Below are 20,634 nucleotides of genomic sequence, written 5' to 3'. Positions count from 1 at the left end.
TATTAATATTTGGCTTTTACTGCCAGATTAATAGCAAATTAGCCTGGATTTGGGTGACTACCTTTAAATGTATAAGTTAGACATGTTAAGTGTACCACAGTCTAAGTAACACCAACTCATAAGAAAAAGAAAGTAAAAATAAGCCTATATCTCACAGAATGTTAACATTTTTGTTAAATTATATTTTACTTTGTGAAACATGTATATATACATTTCATTTTCTATAAATTGGTTCTTATTATACTTTTTTTTATTCAACAATATATTGTGGCCATAATTTTATGTGAATAAATGTAAGATTATATTAAATTTTTCATGATTACAGAGTTATGTTATATGTATCATAATTTACTTATCTAGTTAGTAGGTTATTTATAATTTTTGGCTGTTATAAAAATGTTATAATGAACCCACATATTACATATATATATATATTTTAACATTTTTTCATATGATTAGTCCCTAGATTAATTTTTGGAAGTAGCATTGCAAACTCAAAGGAGATTGACCTTAAAAATTTTAACTTATAGTCAAATTGCCATTCAGAAAAGCTGTACCCAATTTAAAATCTCATCATTGGTACGTGAAAGTATTTATTTTTCCACACCAATTTAGAAAATATTTTGTCCAATATTGTAGGTGAAAATATTTTATTTGCATTTCTTTAACTATTAGGGAGATTATACATATTTTATGTTATTGGACATTTGTATTTCTTCATTTGTACATTTCCTCTTTATATTTTTTGTGCATTTTTATAGTGAAGTGTTTGTAGCAACGTACTTTTTATTTAGTAAATTAAAGATGTGCAAAAGATTTGATGGCCAATTAATATGAAGCATATGCCACCATGGTCAGATGTAGTGGTCTGCAGCTCAGGTTGGATTATTGATTGAAAAATTCTCGAGAGGAAAAGGCATAGTTATTTATTGTTTGTTTGTTATTTTTAAATTGAGATCTAATTGACATGTAACATTGTACTATTTTTAGGTGTACAACATACTGATTTCATTTATTTTTTAAATTTTTGTGTTCAGACTATTGTAATCTCTAACCTCTAGTAGTGACTTGCTGAACGAATGAGTAAGCAAACAGGGGAATGGTACAATCTTTGAGAATTGGGTGTTCTGAGGATTCATGTTATTAAACAGTTTGTGATTTTCTAGAACAGATGGTGACTTGCTTTGGCATTTCCTTCTCTGTCTTCTTACTTTTGTACTGCCCTCAGCCCAAACTGTTTTAGTTCTTAAAGAAGTAGCTTACTTCAAGTTCTGTGTTAATTCTTGTGAGTTATTACTTAACTCTTTGCCCATCATGATCTGTTGCTTGTTTATTCCTGAATTCTCTGCAGAAGGTGTTATGCATTAAATTCTTTTTTCTTTGTCATAATAATGAACTCTGCGATTTTTAGAAGCTTATACTTTTTAAATTGTTTGCTATAGAGTTTATTAATAGTGTAAGTCAATGGTAATGAAATTCAGAGTTGGTTTTAACATATGTAGCAAGACTGCTTTTATATGACAAATAAGATTGTATTGACTTCATATTAATGCATATTAAAATATTTGCCCCGAATGTCTGGAATCTGACTTGTAACAAATTTAAAATATTTCCAGAGTTAGAGATCTGAACTCCTAAAGAGTCCAGTGATTGAAAAAATGAGATATATATCAGCCACAGTATTTTCTGGATGCATTTTATTTTATCCTTCACCATTTAAATGCAAATGAAGGAATGAGATGTATTCTGTATGTTGTATAATTCCAATTCATGCTTTTAAAAAAATATTTACTAGAAAGACAAAGGGATTTTTTTTTTTTTTGAAAATATACAAGTACTTAAAAACCCTTTTAGTTTTAGATTCTTCCAGATTTTAGTCTTTGGATATACAGCATTGTGCTATAGATTTATTTTGTGGATAACTTTTAAGTTATAATTTGTAATTCATGGTAGGATAAAATATGAGAATAGCTTATAACAGAACCAGTATGCTTTGTTGGCTTTGAATAGTACATAGAATGTGTACACACAGGGTTATGTGATATCCCAACTTCTGGATCTTAAAACATCAGAAAATGATGAGGAGGAGAAGGGTGTAATACTAAAAATAAATTGCAGAGTTAGCTTTCTCTGTCCAGAATCTTCTGTACTTCTTGAATCTATGGAAGTAAGCATTACAGCGTTGCTGGAAACTGCATCGGGAAAGGCCTGAAGTACGATTCCCTACAAAGAGAAGGAGGACTGGTGAAGAAACGTAATGAATATATTAGCCATCGATACTTAAAGTTGTCCAAATGCCCAGAACAGATTCATTATCAATCAGTCCTGATTAGAAAATAGAATAAATTATCTGGATTACTTAGGCAAAAGCATATTATAGGAGCTAGGGAAGAGCTGAGTTAGATATTTATTTCATATCTCAACAATTTCAGATGCCAGTACCTAATCTATTATGGCCATTTGTGCTATAAATGCAACATTGGAAGTAGTGATTCCTACCAATGATGTTGATTAGTTGTTTTTTTCTGGAATGAATTTTATTTAAATCTTGTCGGTTGACAAAGTTAACTAATGTAGATAGTTACTGGCTATATTTTAAAAAATGGGGATTAAATCAAGCCAATACCCAGAGTCTAGGAAAGTTTCTGACCTAAATTAGGAAACTAAACTCCATTATTATTTTCAGTTGAACACTACTCATAGCTATCCTCACATTTGGGAAAGAATACAGCCGTTGCAACAAAGTTTCTTTGTTTTCATGGAACTAAAAATGTGCTGTATTTAGACCAAACAATAAAAATAAACTACCAAACTACCTTCTAATGCATGGGGGTTCTGGAGAGAGGAAACCATAGATATTTAGAGGCATAAAGTGACTCATTGTGCTAGTTAAAACTTTTTTACAAGGCTAGCTCTGTTTGTTTGAGTTGCATCTGTTACCTCTTTGGCCAGAACTAAGTTGTGTGCAAGCAAAAGAATTTTGGATTGAATTGTGGCTCATACAGAATGCATTGTATATAACCTAGGCATCTAAATGGGTTCCACACTTTAGGTAGAACAAAAACTGCATCTTTTCATCTTTTCATACCTGTAAGGTATTCCCGTTGGAAACATGCAAGATATTTTCTGTGAAGTTGATTCATTTTAACTTGCAGACATAAATTAAATTTGTTTTTCAAATGTAACTTGTAAGCCTTTACTTCCTTTTTTTTTTTTTAAATTCTCCCGTTTGATTTTACTTATGTTTTTTAAACACTGACCTTATTACTGACAATTTTTTTAAAAGCAATAATGGATGAGGATGCTGTATTCTTAGCTGTGGAACAATGACATGATTGTTTCTTTTGGTATTATCATCTTGGAAAAAGTTATTAGAGTAGATGGGGACAACTGCCTGAGTTAAAAATAGTATGATTTGTTGCCAGAATGTTTTCTTCTTTAATAAAGCATATAAATGCAATTTACTCAAACTTTTTAATTTCATTTTGTCTAAAATTTCAGGTCACTTTCATGAATTCAAAGGCAATTTACCAGTGATTTCTGGGTGCTGGGGCTGATTTTTTTGTGCGTATCTGTAAGTATTAATTTATTTATTACTCTTCTCATTGTGAAATGAAAGTTATAGTTTGTAAACAAGTTAACTCCTTTTGTGTGTGAATTTTTATTAGTTTTTTCATGTGTTTTTAAGTGTTATATGGTTTTTTGTGTTTTTTCTTAATAGTATAGAAAAAATATCAGCTGGTGAAAAAAGCCTCAGTTTGTTGCGATTTCCAGTGAAATAACACAATGGCAGGGCCTATTACAATAAGCTGAAAGAATGAATATCATACTTTTAAAAATGGGACTCAGTTGTAGGAATGGGTTACCATAAAAGGGCTAGTCTATATACACATGAATAATTTACCCTGGTAAATTCTTACAGCCTTCTGGTTGTCTGGATTTGAAAAGTTCTGTGTGATTGTGCTCACAGAAAAGATGTGAGATGATAAAGAAGTCAAAGAACTGTTAGTACAGGAGGAGACTATGTGCTGAGGAACCAAAGACTCATTTAGTGAATGTATAACATATATTAAATTGGAGGTATTTCTGCATTCTTCACCATCTCTCAAACACTATTATATTTTAAATGTATTTTGAAGCACAAAGTTATTTTTTTATCAGGAAAGAAGATAAATTTTAAGAAAAAAATGGAATGAACTTTCATGATGAGTTGAAGTTATTTAAATTGATATATATTTGTTAATTTAGAAGTAGTTTAGAGTATGTGTCAGGTATTAAAAATGTCTGTGTGTATGTGATACTGTATTTAAGTAACTAGAGTTTAAAGTATATTTATATGTGTACATTGTTGCAAACCATCGTCATTTTAAGGATTTTTTTACATTGATAACAACAAAGACATAGAAACCCTCCTCTGTTAGTGTATTCCTGTAAAGAAGTTTTAGAGAACATATTTCTAGGAAAATATTTGAAAAAAAAAGTAACACTCTAGAGTGTAAGTTATTCAGTATTTAAGCAGAGAATAACAGCAATTTATTTAAAACCAGCTTTACCTTTCTTTCAGTAGTAGCATGATTAGGGCAGGCATTTAGAGTGAAGTTAAAAATATAGACACAAATTTTTAATATAGTTTGGTACATTTTGTATATGTTTAATAAATTGTTAATTTTATGAAACTATCAATTCACATTTTATTTTGAAGACTTAGTTCTTATGTAAAATACAAAATATTAAACTACATGGTTCATTTGGATTAAATATAAGCTTTTAATTTGTGCAAGGTATCATAGTGAGGATTAGGAGCCAAAGAAGATGGAGAAAGAAATGTAAAGTATTTTTGAAGGGCTCTTGAGAAAAAGGGTGATCCCAAGGAGCTGAGCTTATCTTCTTAGAAATCTGAGTGACGGGAAATAATTTTGAGTTGTTCAAATCTTATCTTGGTTGCTTTATCTTTTCTTTACCTCCTTTCTCTCTTCTTTCATATCATTTAATCATTTCCTTTAGTAAATTTTTAGGATGATTTAATTTTTAAAATGACTAATGCAAGATAATTACAGGCATTTGAACCAAAAAGGCCTTCATTAAAATCTGGTTTCCATTTCTCATCACCCAAAGGCCCTGTTTCCTGAATTCTTTACCCCCCACCCCTTACCACCAATCATACATAGACTAGCTTTGAAGGATGTTATCCAATTAGCTGAAATTTTTCTTTTGACCTAACGAAGAAAGATGCTAAAAATAGAAGGGACACTGTGGGTATAGTTTTCATATGGTTATTTCTGGAGTGCAACTTTATATTTTGTCTCATCATTTAGGCAAAAGTCGTGCTAATCATATAGGCCAAAAGTAATTGTTTTCCAATCTTAAGAATTTTGATATACTGGTTTAAGGCATAGGCTTTGTTGTTCCTTTGGTCAGTGTTCTCAAGCTTTGTTAGGGCCATCTCCTGACTGTAGAATGTTCTTATTAAAGAAATATAGAAGAATACTATAATTAAGATAGGTCATTTAAAATTAACATGGATGGGCCGGTTTTAGCTCAAGCAGTTACTTCGTCATGGCAGACTACTAAAATTAACATGACATCGAGAATGCTTGAATTCCCAATTTTTTCAATTATTGTGGAAACTGTCTACCACTTACACTGAATGATGAGGCAGCTAAAACAATAGAAATATTTATCTAGTTTGGTTTAAGAGCAAGCAAATGGGATCAGTGACAATGGCTTCTTTTAGGGACTTTAATTTCCATGTCCTGGAACTGCTTATTTGCTACATGATCTAAGGCAGAAAGTTATACCTCATGGCCATGGGAAGGTTTCTTAGTAAGGTGTTCAGAAGCAAGTCTGTGAGATAAGGAAGGTGGGATATTGTTTTGCACATCCATAATGAATGGGCCACACCAAGGGTGTGTGAGAACCGATTGGAATCTTACCTACTAGCATCTACTACCTAGGTTAGAAGAGGAAAACACTCTTAAGGAAAATGGTTATCTTTTCAGAAGCTGAAAGCATATTATTATAGGTTTTTTTCCATTAAAAACATAAAACTACACCTTTCTTTTTCCAAAGTAGGGATTGTGTAATAAGATATCATTTTCCATGTGAATATCTCACATTTAATTTTTATCTCTAATTGAAAAATAATTATGGAATTTTATTCATTCAGTTTTACCATGGTAATAAATGCTAGTAAAAACAAAATAAAACAAAACAGAAATAGATCATTAGATACCCTGCTTTTTCAGGTTACCCAAGCCTTTTTAGTAGTTCGATCATGAATTAATTCTCCTTTATAAAATTCTGTCTTTGTTACTGATCTCTAATAGCAACCTTTTCCCTGAAAAGGTACAAAAGTATTTTATCGTCTGGTACAAAAAGTGATTATTGCTTAGCCCATGTTTGAGGCTGTAATAATGTAAGATATAAAAATATCTTAATTTGGTATAACACTTGCTTTTGCAGACATTAAATTGGCTTCATTTTGTAAAAACTCTGTGGAGTGAGTAGGAATTATTCACATTTTTGCACAGTAGCTGGGCTCAAATTTAAGGATTTATGGTAAATTCAGTGTTCTTTCTGTAATACCAAGATGTCCTCTCTCAGAGTATTTTAGCTGTTTTTTTTGTTGTTTTTGAACACCAACTCAGTCTCCCAGTTGATTGACGTACAAATATTTTCGAAAAGTCGAGGTAGAGTTAGCCAGGGAGATTGTAGAAAGACTTCTAACCACTTCATTACCTAATGTTCCTGGATCCTTTGTGCCTCCCTGACATTTTGCCTGTTGCCCTATTCTCAAACTGCCACATGTCATGCTTCAGCTGAAATTTTTTGAATTGCATAGATTTTTAGGAAACAAACAAAAAGAATCACAAATTCATTTCCTTGTGGTATTTTTAAATGGAAAGAAATCTGTTTCAAACTGAGAATAGCCCAGTCCAAACCTCCCTCAGTGAAAACATCTGTGATTTTAAGGACAAGCAGGTCTAAGTGCATTATCTTTAAAAAATATTATCCCAAGCTAATCTTGACATAGAGCAGGTAAATAAAAAAGATGAGCTGTGAAAATCCACAAATAGGACTTGAATGCCATTTTCCATGACAACGGGAGCTGCCCCACGAAAGCATTAATGCTGGGAATGTAAGGAATTTAAAATTGTGCCTTCTCAGTTTTACAGTTGTGTGCTCATGTTAATTAGAGATATACTGACATTTGAAGTATCTACATTAATACACACAGCTACTATACATGTGGCCACAAATCTACTTTAATTGAAAGCAGTTTGCTAATCTGAATGTGTGTATCCATTACATTTTATGCTTTTAAAGTTTTATATATTAGTGCCCTTAGATACTTATTCTTCCTCCTCTCTTCACTTTCTGTTTCTAATTTATATCTGAAAGGATAGCCTGGCCTATTTTTAATCTCCTAGTGATGGTTTGGAGCAATATTGATGGAATTTTGAGAAAGAAAATGTTTTTAATAGTGTCCTTTATTTGCTGTAGTGTGAATCTTTTTTCCTTCTCTGACTTTCTAAATTGTTGGGTTTTCCTGCAAACCTTTAAAATGGCTTGCCGCCGAAATAAGGTAGGATTTAGGTTTGTGGAATTTGCTTCACTGGCTATATTTAAGCATGAAAAAGCTACTCTTCACCATCACACTATGGTTTTAGTGAGACAAGACCCATATTAGAGACTCTGATGGGATGACCAGTGAGGAGGCTTTCTAGTTTTTCTGGTATAGTTGTTTCATTCTTCCCTCTTGATGTTAAGCCATGTATCTTAATTTTTGATTCGTAAATATATTCACAATAGATTGATGACTTCTTGATGTCAACTTTAGCTCTACAGTTTTTGCGTTGTCTGTCTTGCACTTAAAGAAAGACCTACAACTATTTTTGCAAGCTTGTATTTCTTAAGAATCTGCCTGTCAGGATTTTTAACCTAATTGTTTTGTGCTTCTTATCTAATGAAACTCCCACACTTACTTTTTTGGACCAATCCCTGAATATTACACAAGACCACTTAAAAAGAAGATTCCTTTTTGTTGCACTAGAACAAACTGCTCTAAAAAGTTCGTAATACTCTGGACTTGTTTCATTAAACCATTTTACTGGTACCATTAAACCACTGAGACCTGGGACCATTAAAACTTACTCAGTACTATTATTATTATTATGGCCTATTTTTACCCATTATTACTTTTTTTTCCCACTGTGCTATGTTTCTCTGTTCTTTATTCTTTCATGTTGCTTACTACATATTATGCCATCACAGCACATTTGGTAATTTCAAGTTAATTGCTCAATTATCAGCAATAGTCATGAAGCACTCGAAACATACGCAGTGGAAGCCTTAAAAAATTTCAAAATAAGTTTGTGTGTGTCATAATCTTAAATGTGAAACATGCCAATATCTGCAGGCATAAAAATACACCGCCTGAGCTAGGCATTTCAGGGAAGGCAAAAACCTACTCTTTAAAATCAGGGCTTTTGTCTGGCACTGAAGTGTTTCATCTTTGCTAATTTCAAACAACATGTCTAAATTTGATCTTGGTTTACTTTTCAACTTTAAAAATTTGGTTGTGGTTATAAAAGAAAAGGGAAGTAAAACTATTGATTCTATTCGAATGTTTTACTGGAACCTTACAATCACGATATTCACTTTAAAGTAGAATTTGGTGTGAGGTGGATCCATGTTGGATGGCAATCAAGGAAGATGACTTACTAAAGAAGCAGAATGATCTCTTTATAATTTTTTTTTAACTTATAAGGCAATCCTCTAAATCAGAAGACAGTGTTAAAATGAAGGTAGTATGTTGATGATTTTTTTATTTGAAAAAAAAAAACCATGAGAAAAATGACATCGAGGACATATTCTAAATCCTACACAGCAATATTCTCAGATGTTTTTAAGATAACTTATACATTATGGCAAAATAATTATTGTAACTCTTTTGGAAACTAGGCAAATTATCATTAAATTTTACATTAGTATTCAGTTTAAGGTTTTCTCTGAACTAACATAGTGTCAACAGCTCTTTTTTAGATGCTATTATGGTTCTTTCACATTTTTATAGTATTGTAGTAAAGCTGAATTTACTGGCTACATTTGAAGGTGGAGTAGGGCAGCATAAGAGTCAACATTAAAGTAATTCAGTGTCCTTTGGAGAAAAAAATTGTTTAACTTGAGATTGGAAACAATGTGGGACTTGGGGCATTTTGCTAAGAGCGACTAATAAATATGAATATTCTCCCAAAAGCTGTTCCCTGGACCTGTTTTAACCAAGAAGATAGGCTTAATCATCTTTCAGTATTCTTACATAACTTTCATTAATATTTAAAGGTATTAAATGTATATAGAGAAGGGAAAATAAGCCATAACTTGAACTGGGCTGTGGTCTCAAATATAAGGAAGAGAGGGAGTGTCAGCAAATGCACTAATTATGCACAGCTAGCTATCATTTTATAATATAACAATCTATAAGATGTGAAATATAGTCTGTCTATAATTTAAGAAAAAATGAAATTATTTATTTAACCAAGCATTTAGCCAGAAATATTTTAGTAACTACTTTATAAAGACAATTTGAATAATCAACAAAATCTAGCTCCTTTTTTTGTATGCTTGTCTCTACATATGACTCTCAGCATATCTGAAGTACATATTTCATTTATCTTGGAGTATGGGTATAAATGCTCACATTTCACCAAATTTTTGCCAGCTTTGAACATCAAAATGTGAGTTAAATATTGCCAGGAAAGATAAAAACATTATCTTCTGCATTCTCTACTTTTCTCTTCTTTCTCCCTCTCTCCGTCTCTGTCCCTCTCTCTGATTTAAACACAGTCTGTTTGACTTCAGAACACATCTCTTCCCACTCTAGAATATCAAACTTATAGAAGAAATTAGACATGTTGTTACCACTGGCGAAGGATGAGGAAAGGAGAATTGGAGGAAGGTGGTCAAAAGGTATAAATTTCCAGTTATAATTTAGTACTAGGGATGTGATGTACAACATGATGGCTATGATTAACACTGCTGTGTAATATATAGAAAAGTTGTTGAGAGTTCATCCTAACAGGTCTCATCACAAGAAGAATTTATTTTCTCCTTTCTTTTCTTTATATTGTATCTATATGAGTTGATGGATATTAGCTGTACCTATTGCAATAATCACTTAAACAATAAAGGCGTACCTTGTCTTCATATGCTTCACTTTATTGCACCTCAGAGATATTGGGATTTTTACAAATTGAGGTCAAGACTTCCCACCAGCAAAAGGTTATTACTTGCTTTATTGCGAGGCTCATTTTATTGCAGTGGTCTGTAACCGAACCTGCAATATCTCCAAGGTATGCTTGTATATGGAAATCAAACCATCATGCTGTATACTTTAAACTTATACAGTGATGTATGTCAATTATTTCTCAATAAAACTAGAAAAATATATTGTGTGTAATTCCCACCACTCCTGAGTACTGCTGTGTACTACCTGTGATCTCAGGGAAGTCATATAACCTCTTGGAGCTTTAGCTTCCTCACCTGTGAAGTGAGAGTATTACCTATTCTAGGCTGGCTCATTCATTCATTCATTCATTTATTTTTTACAGCTTTATGGAATTATAATTGGCATACAACAAACAGCATGTATTTGAAGTGCACAATTTGATAAGTTTTGATGTAGCTATATACCAGTGAAGTTATTTCCACAGTTAAGATAATTACATATCCATTACTCCTAACACTTTCTTAATGCTCCTTTAGAGACCCTCACTCCTGCCCCTCCTTGACCTTTCCCTGACCTTATCCCCAGGCAATCCTAAATCTGCTGTCACTACAGATTAGTTTGCATTTAAAAATTTTTATGTAAGTGAAATCATATATTATGTACTTTTTTGTCTAGTTTTTTTATTTGGCATAATTATTTGAGATTCACTTATGTTATGCATGTCAATTTAATACTTTATTTTTTAAATTGCTGAGTAGTATTTCATTGTATGAATATAACACAATTTGATTATTCATTTAGGTTCTTTCTAGTTTTTTACTATTACAGGTGAAGCTGCTTTGAACATTTGTCTTTCAGGGGACATATCATATGTTTTTATTTCTTTTGGGGAAATACCTAGGAGTGGAATGGCTAGGTTACATAGGTGTATTTTTAACTTTATAAGAACTGCTAATTTTTTCCAAAGTGGTTGTACTATTTTATATCCCTAGTAGCAATATGTGAGAGTTTCAGTTGCCTTACATCCTTAATAATGCTTGGTATGTTTAATTTTCATTTTTAGCCACTTGAATGTTTATAGTGGTATCTCATTGTGGTTAATTTGTATTTCCCTGATAACTGATGATGTTGAGCATCTTTTCATTTACTTCTTTGCCAGCTATCTATTTACTTTGTTGAAGTGCCTTTTAAATTCTTTGCTGTTCCTAAATTTGGGGTTAACTTCTTTTTTATCAAGTTGAAATAGTTTTTATATATTCTAAATACAAGTTATTTGTCAGAGATGTTTTGCACATATTTTCTACTAGTCTGTGGCTTGCCTTTCAATTTCAAGTACCTTTTGAAGAGCAAAAGTTTTAAATTTTGATGAAGTCCAATTGTTTTTCTTTTATATTTTCTGCTTTTTATGTCACATTTAAGAAATCTTTACAAAACCCAAGGTCATTAAGATTTTTTCCTATGCAGTCTTTTTGAGGTTTTATAGTTTAATCTTTTTATTGAGGGCTATGATTCACTTTGAATTAATTTTTGTAATGGCTGAAATAAGGTTTAAGGTTTATATTTCGCTTATAGCTAGTCAATTGTTCCAGTGCCACTGGCTGAAAATATGCTTTTCCTATTAAATTGCCTTGGCATTTTTATTGAAAATAAGGTGACCATATACATATAGGTTTATTTCTGGAGCCTCTATTCTATTTCGTTGATCTATTCGTCTATTTTTTTTTTATGCCACTTTCTTGATTACTTAATTACTGTAGCCTCATAAAGTGAATTGGGAAGTATTTCCTCCTATTTAAATTTCTGGAAGAGTTTGTGTCCACTAGATATTATTTCTTTTTAAATGCTTGAAAGACATCAGTGATGAAACTATCTGGGCTTGGAGGTTTCTTTCTGGGAAAGTTTTTTAATATGAATTCAATTTCTTTAATAGATACAGGACTAATTAGGTTGTCTAGTTCACCTAAGTTATCCACTTTATTTAAAGACTATTCATTTAAGTAGTTGAATCTGTTGGTGTATAGTTGTTCATCAAATCTATTTATTATCCTTTTAATGTCTGTAGAATCTTTGTTGATGTCACCTTTCATTTCTGATATGGGAGTGTAAACATGACATATCAAAATTTAGTATTACTTTTCTGTTTTCTATTTTACTGATTTCTGTTTTTTCATTCTTTTATTTCCTATTCTCTGACTACTTTGGGTTTAATTTGCTCTTCTTTTTCTGGTTTCTTAAGGTGAAATCTGAGATCATTAATTTGAGAGCGTATTTTTCACTATAGGTATTAGTACTATAAATTTACTTCTAAGTATTGCTTTAGCTGCATCCCATAAATTTTGATATGTGATGTTTTCATTTTTATTCAGTTCAAAATGATGTCTAATTTTTCTTTTGATTTTGTGTCAATTAATGGATAATTTAAAAGTATTATTTCTTAATATTTAGGGATTTTTCAGATATCTTTCTGTTATTGAATTCCTAATCGTTTGTTGGTTGGCAAGTTCTATAAATGTAAATTATGTAAAGTTGGTCGATAGTGTTGCTCAGGTCTTTTACAGTCTTCCATGTTTATCCATATATACCATTTTCAGTGTACTTTATGCTTTTATGTAGATCCAGATTTCCGTTTGATAACATTACTTTCTACCTGAAGGATCTCTTTAACATTTCTTGTAGGATCTACATGATGGTGAGCTGGTAATATTTCCTTCAGCTATTGCATTTCTGAAAAATTTTTATTTTGCTAGGTATAAAATTTTAGATTAACTTTTTTATTCAATAATTTAAAGATATTGATCTATGTATTTTTACTTACATTGTTTTCAAATATAAGTTTGCTATAATTCTTATATATGTTTTTCTGAATGTGATGTGTCATTTTCCTCTAGTGGCTTTTAAGTTTTTCTTATCACTAATCATAAGCACTTTGATTATTTTGTGTCTTAGTGTAGTTTTTATAATGTTTCTTGAGCTTGGGGCTTTTTGAAATTCTTGTATCTATGGGTTTATAATTTTATCACATCTAGAAAATTTTCAGCCAGTTAATTCAGAATTTTTTTGTTCATTACATTTTTTGTGGAATCTAATTACACATATTTCAGGCAGCTTGAAATTATCCTACAGTTCACAGATTCAGTTTACATTTTTTTTCCACTGTGTTTTATTTTGAATTGTTTCCACTGGTAAATCTTTAAGTTTGCTTGTCTTTGTCCAGCAGTGTCTAATCTACTTTTAATTCCACACAGAATACTTTTCATCTCAGACATTGTGTTTTTTTTTTAATCTTTAGAAGTCAAATTTGAGTCTTTGTTATACATTTGATATTTCTACTTAATATGTTCAATCTTTATTTTAGTTCCATGAACAAATAGAATATACCTGTAATAACTTTTAATTTCCTTGTCAACTCATTCTATCACCTGTGTCATTTCTAGATCAGTGTCGATATATAGATTTTTCTCTTTATTACGAGTTGTATTTTCCTTCTTCTTTGGATGGGTGATAATTTTTTATTGGGTGACAAAAATTATGAATGCTGAATATTTCTGTATTCCTATAAATATTTTTGTAGATTTTTTTTTCTTAGTATGCAGTTAAGATACTTAGGGACTATTTGATCCTTTCAATGCTTGCTTTTAAACTCTGTCAGTTGGAACTATTACAGCCTTTAGTGTAAGCTTTATTTTTTCTGAGGCAATACTGTTTTGAGTACTCTGGTCAACACTGCTCATTTTATGAAGTTTTATACTTTTTATAATGGGAACATGAACTATTCCTGGCTTTACGTGAGCTCTGGAATTGTTCTCTCTGCTCCTTTTAGGTCTCTCTCCCTAACCTTGGTTAGTTTCCTCACACACATGAGCTGATGAGTAATTGCTTACATTCTTGTGAGAGATTCTACAGATTGCTGGAAGTTTTTGTGCAGGTTTCTCTCCTGTTTTACTCTGCTCTATCAACTATAGCCGCCTTGTGCTCCCTAGACTACCAGCTCTACCTTCTTAACTCACTGAGACCATTAAGCTCTGTCTCTGTGCACTGCAGTTGATAATTTATTTATTTATGCAGTAAGCTGGGACAACTATAAGAATGACCTCATTTGTTTTTCCTTTCTCAGGAATCACTGTTCTTCATTGCCTGATGTTTGGTGCCTAAGAACAGTTGTTTTCACATATTTTGTCCATTTTTTTAGTTATTTAAGCCCGAATGGTAAATCCAGTTCTTGTTTGTCTATCTTGGTGAGAAGTAGAAGTCTCTACATATGTGAAGAAATTATATAATGTACTTTAAGCATATTTTATTGAGTGCTTCATACATAGGAGGCATTCAGTATTGATAGTTACTATTTCTATTTCTCTGCCTGATGTCTGTTAATGAAGCTTTATCATATGTTACCTTCTATATGAAGACTTTCTGGACTGCTGCCTCCACAGATGACTTATTACTTTTTATTCTTTGTGGCCACATCACTTTTTTAAAACATACTTTTATTATGACACAAATCTATGTTGCAATTAGTTTATTTATTTCTTTTTTTTGTAGTAGATTGTAAGATCTTAGACAAATAAGTTCTATCTTGTTTATTTAGCTTCTAAAACATAATAAATGCTTATATATTTGTTGCAAAAATGATTAATCAAGTGTGTTTTATACCTTTTATGAAGTACTCAAGAGTAGAATTTTTGATTGGGAAGGAAAGAGGTAGTTTAGAAGCATGAAAACATTTGAACAGAATGAAAGTAGAGAAAGATAAGATTTTGGGGACCAGAGAGCAGCATGAGAGTGAAAGGTGGTTGGTTTGAGTTGATAATATAGAGTAATAATGATAGCGATAGCAGCAGCAGCAGCAGCAGCAGCAGCAGCAGCAGCAGCAGCAGCAGCAGTAGTATTAGTATTAGTAGTAGTAGTAGCAGTAGTAGTTCCTGTGAAGGTGAGGGGGGATAGAGGAATATAGAATGGAGAATGGAAGAGACATATTGTATTGTATCAGTGAAACCATTTTCTGATTACATTGCTATAATATAGATGGTAATTTTAGTAACATGTAAATTTATATTGTGTACATCCTTGTAACTTGAAGTGTTGTAAGAGAGGCTTTTAAACAAAGTGCTGAGAGAACACGACATGCTTTTTTGGAGTGGGTAAACCTTGGAAGGAAATGGTAGGGATGGATTGACTGAGAAGAAACAGAAAAGAATCCTAAATAGTAGAGAAAAGTATAAACACAAAAATAGTATAGGCTCTATATAAGTGTAATGTAGCAGAAAGAACAAATGGATCTTGATGTTGAGTTCATAGGGCTTTATTCTCATTTCTGTCATTGATGTGACTCTAGACAAATTACTTATCCTATCTGAGACTCAATTCCCTCATCTGTAAAAGGGGTGCGGGTGTTGTTAAGATTATCTGATGTATAGAGAACATTTATTTTATATCTGGCAGATAGTGGGTCCAATAACTATTAGTTTCTTCTTTTTAGACATTCTATATCTTCTGATGAGGAAAGGAAAATGCTTCAAGAAGGACTTTGTGACCCCTCATCACTTTGTATAAGAGCCCAGGTATAATATATATATATATATATATGTATAATTTATTTCTTATTTCCGTGGCAAATGAGGATTGCATTCGTTTTGTGGTCCAATACTATATAGCCTAGATAACTTTAACACCCAGTCTCTTTACATTTAGTTTTAACTTATATTTAATACTATTGGGATTATTGACTAAACTGTACATACAAATTAAACTATTTTATTACCATAATTCAATATTTTTTAGAAATGCTTCTATTTATAGGGGTCATATCTATTGAATGAAAGATTGGACAGATGAGTATCAAAAATCCTGAGTTTTCCCAAGTCTTGAATCCATTTGTATTCATTTAAATGATTTATTCATTTGAGATATAATTGACATATTATATTAGTTTCAGGTGTAAGTTATGTATTTTATGAAAAAATCAATTTTGTACTCAGTTTCTCATTATGGAAATGATATAAGATATGAAGTTTAGAAATATTTGATTTTTAAAAAAAATCACACTTTAAATTTCTAATCAGCCTATAAAGGATGACTGTTAATGTGTACTACTCACAACAATATTTTGGATACATGGGATTTTAAAAGTAGTTCTAGCATAACTAATCCAGAAAATAGAGAAATTTTTTATTTCTTCACTGGAGGAAAAATTCAGGACTCTTCTAGTTAACTAATTCTTTGTTTGGTTAAGAGAACTAAAGAATTTGCAATTAATCGAATCAAAAAATGATATACCATAATAGTTTGAGCCAATTTTCATCACTGTTTTTGGTTTTTGAATACTTGCATTGATGTATACAATTCACAGGTGTAGTACATAATGCTGCTGATCCTGCCAAAAGAAGAACCACCTTTAGTCATCTGCCTGGTATCTCAAGTGTTAGGTGCTGAGTTGTCAAGGATCTTGCATGGAGCAGCACCTGGCTTCATTTGTTCTCTTCACTATAGACTGGTTCTTTGCATTTATGAACCTTAGTCTGACCTTGATGACAGTTTGCTTGGTTAGAGGCACCTTATTTTTAGTTTAAGACATGTTGCCTCCAGGATGCTTGTAAACATGTTGAGAGTTTGAGTTTTGATGAATCTCACAAAACTCCTCTATAGGGCATGAACTGAAACCGAGGAGCCGACAATATTAATAATCCAGCTTTTGGCAGTATTGTGGATATTAATGCATTCGTAGTTCACCTTGACAAACCTTGGCCCAATCACATGTGAAAATGAATTTAGTCATCTCATTTTAGTCTCTGGTGAGTATTTTAATACTTTTTTTCAACTATATATGAAATAGAGAAAATATTAATCTCCCCATAGAAATGCAAGGTTCATAGCCCACATGACTATGTGTTGTGAAATAAAATGTTATAATAAATTGCCATCTTGATTTAATGAAAGTTATGTTTAGGAATTTTTATATTACATTATGGCTGATTTGGGATATTTTAAATCGCCCATTTATTCTAAATTTCAGGGCAAAGTACCTATTTTGATATTCTAGGTAAACATTTAATTCTTAACTTTAAATAACTAGTAAACTTATATACACTGTGCAGGTGAACTGTATAAAGCAATTACCAAAAAATTAAAACATGCTAACAATAATAAGTACATATAATAGCTAAGTATATTCAGTATTTCGAACTTAAGGTTATTTTACATATATTACTTTCATGGGCAAAATAAATGTGTCTTCTTGTATTAAAATACCATAGTAACGACACAATTTCTTTTAAATTATTAGTGACTCCAGGACACGGCTCATAATTTGTGAGCCTAGAAATAATATGGCAATGACTGGAGTGAAAAGATCCTGCTCCTTAAAATTTGGTGGCTTGTTGAGCTATCTGAATAATCTGTGTCTTTCTGGAACATACCAAATATATATAAGATTGCAAAAGAATTATTTTCGGTTATCTAACCTAGCTCCTTTCAGGCTAATGTAACCGGCTCGTTATCAGATTTCCTCTTTGAAAGGGTATAAATGGGGAATTTAAATTTTTACACGAAGAAAAAGTATATTATTTGGTCCTTGATGTATTTGGGTTCGTATTTTTACCTAGGAATCCTTATACTACATTCAAATTAAACTATAAGGGGAGAAAGCTTATAAATTTTAAATAACCTTTGGTGGTGATAAAATGTGGTTTATATTACTTGGTGAAAGACACTGATTTAATAAAACTGAAAGGAAATAAATAAATTAAAGGTACTATTTTGTTTTGGCTGCTTTTAAAATAATTTTAACTTTTAATAAATTTCAGTATAATCAGAGACATGTCTCAATATTATATTTTCATTAACAGAAATCTTCAAATGGGCAATTATGTCCACATGATAAATATGTGGGGTTAATGATGGTAATTTGCCACCTGTGTCATGAAGCAGCTCCTTTTGATCTTTATGTAAAAATTTCCATAGTTTTCTTGGTAAGGCTTTAGAGTCTAAAAAATCTAAATTAAAAGGAAAAAAAATTAACACTGTAAAAATCTCACTCTTGCCAAGAAATGAATCATACATAAGGTCTGAAAATAAGTGGAAAAGAATTAGAGGTGTATACCAGATAGCAGATTAGATCCATTCAAATAATGTGTAGGAGTGTATTTATTATGGCATTGTGCTACCAGCTTGGTAATAAAAATGGAATGGATTTGAAATCATAGCTAGTTTAGTAACTTTGGTTCAATTTCTCTCTACTTCTGTATTCCCTGCAAAGGAGAATGCACTATATCTCTGTGAGCAACCAGAATTTCTCTTGCTCTGGAAAAATCATAAAGTCCAACTTGGCTTTTGACACAGTCTAAGTTATGTAGATTAGGTAAAGCTGATCTTAAAAGAGAAAAATTAGATACTCAGCAAACCCCAGCAGATATTTGGACACCCTCTTGGAGCTGACAGGAGTCATCATAAATTTAAACATTACTTTTTGTAGTATAGAACTTCACTCTTAAATGGCTTTGAATAGTTTATGAGCGACTGAGCATCCGGTTTTGCTAATAAGTCCTCTGGAAGCTATGGCTTTTTGGGAATGGTTTTACTTTTGGAGGAAGGAGTGTTGAAGAGATGGTACTGATGAGCTATCATATAATTTTACAAGTTGCATAACTGCTTTTAACTATGAAACTATCTCTGATTAAAATAACAATTGAGCTTGTAATTTTTTCTGAACAGCTGCTACTACAGGGGGTCATTACCTTGGAGAGCTTGAAAATAATCGTACTCCTGGTACATGAGTTATGTAGTCTTCTGTTTTACAGCAAAGCACAAAGTTTAAAGCCTATAGAAGAATGTTATTTGAAAGCTGTCAAACCATGTTAAAAAAGACTGCATCGTCGAAAGGCCCTGGTGGCCACGATTCTGCATGTAGCCTTGTCTTATTCATTATAAAATGCATGTTTATAAAGTTCCACAGAGCATCCAATTCCCAATTCACTTATATCAGCAAGACTTAACTTGCTCATTAATCTAAATTCTTTTGCAACTTTAATCTACATGTTTAATTAATCATAAAATGAGGCGGTAAGTAATTTCAGCAATGTGTGGCTTGTTATCAGATGCATTTAATCACTCTTCTGTGAGCTCATTTGGAAACACCTGAAGATGTCGAGTGCAGTTTGAATAAGCATAAATTATTCTTTGTCAGTGTACTTCACTCAACTAATAAGACATTAATTTAAAAGGCACTGTTTGTCATTTTTAGATCTTTACCAATATTTTTAGCTTAGCAATATAACTCTAATTGTATATATGATTCACAACTAGTGCCCGACATAGGAAAGGGTAGGAATTTAATTCATTTTTCTTATTTACATGTAATTATGTCATGTAATCTTAGTTTTTAATGAGGATTAACCATCTTGTAAGTATTCATATGTTTTTGGAATAAGGTACTAATGAATTGTAGTTAGAAAAATTATTTGTTGTTACAAAGGCTTGTGAGTCCTTGTTTCTTGTCTAGGTTAGGTATGAAAGGACATGAGGTTTGGAAAAGGGCATTGATTTCAGGATACAGGTATTGCACAGGGATTATATGATGCAAATGTTAACCTTAAAAAAATCCAAGTAAAATAATTATATTCAGCTATCTCACATAACAACATATATAATCCTTATATCGGACCAAGTAACCTAAAATAATGACTGTTCTATTTTTCCTTCCTAGTCTTTTAACGTTATTGCACAATTGATGATAGCATTTTTTAAAAGGCAAAAAAATAAGAATGACAATAATAACAAAAACCCACTCATAGCTTTAGAGCAAAAAAAAATTCATGAGAGCTGAATAAGTTATATATCTTGATGTCAGGAGTATAGGAATAAAAATTGCATTTTATAGGATGTCATCACCTGTCCTGTTTATGCCATGAGAGCAGTGACACATGGTAAGAATAATTATCTCAGTGGAAACAAATTTATTTACCTGCCGTGGAGCATCCTTGTTCATCTTACTCATGAACTCATCTTACTCATACGCTATCTATGGATTGTCAGCAGTGAGCCAGGGGGGATGATGCCTGAAAAGGGAATATTGGTTTGAGTTGAAATATAGCCATATTCTCCATTTTTATTTGATGTGCACATCTCCTGGGTTTCTTCCCTTTCTTCAGGGATCCTTTACACTGAGCTAACATTTATATGTCTATTTCTTGCCCTATGCCTCATGACTATGTAAAAATTTTCTTTCTCTCTTTCTTTCTAAGGGAAAACAAAATCTCAGGGAATCTTATTTGTACTGTTCAAGTCATAGAGCAGCGCGTCACAGTGAAATGCCATTTATCCTTATTTCACTTAAAGTACTATAAATTATTTTTTTAGAACCACTGTTGCAAACCTCAAACAGTGGAATCTTCTTTAGAATCATCCTTGTAAAG

General features: G+C 31.8%; 1 protein-coding gene across 6 annotated transcripts in view; it reads left to right on the top strand.

Annotated features, from left to right (window-relative positions):
- SOX6 (SRY-box transcription factor 6) overlaps window positions 1-20,634 on the top strand; it is a 552,718-nt gene that overhangs the window by 90,296 nt on the left and 441,788 nt on the right. For 3 of the 6 annotated variants that reach the window (XM_036220747.1, XM_036220749.1, XM_036220746.1), the window contains exons 2-4: window positions 3,502-3,574; window positions 15,705-15,786; window positions 16,871-17,016. The gene's annotated coding sequence lies outside the window, so the exon portion shown is untranslated. The remainder of the gene's footprint in view (window positions 1-3,501; window positions 3,575-15,704; window positions 15,787-16,870; window positions 17,017-20,634) is intronic. The other 3 variants (XM_016139566.2, XM_036220750.1, XM_036220748.1) reach the window with 2 other exon arrangements.

This window comes from Rousettus aegyptiacus, unplaced genomic scaffold (assembly GCF_014176215.1).
Source record: "Rousettus aegyptiacus isolate mRouAeg1 unplaced genomic scaffold, mRouAeg1.p scaffold_m13_p_5, whole genome shotgun sequence".
NCBI classification, from domain to species: domain Eukaryota; kingdom Metazoa; phylum Chordata; class Mammalia; order Chiroptera; family Pteropodidae; genus Rousettus; species Rousettus aegyptiacus.
The sequence above is the reverse complement of the archived record's forward strand: the minus strand, read 5'-3'. Positions and strand labels throughout refer to the sequence as shown.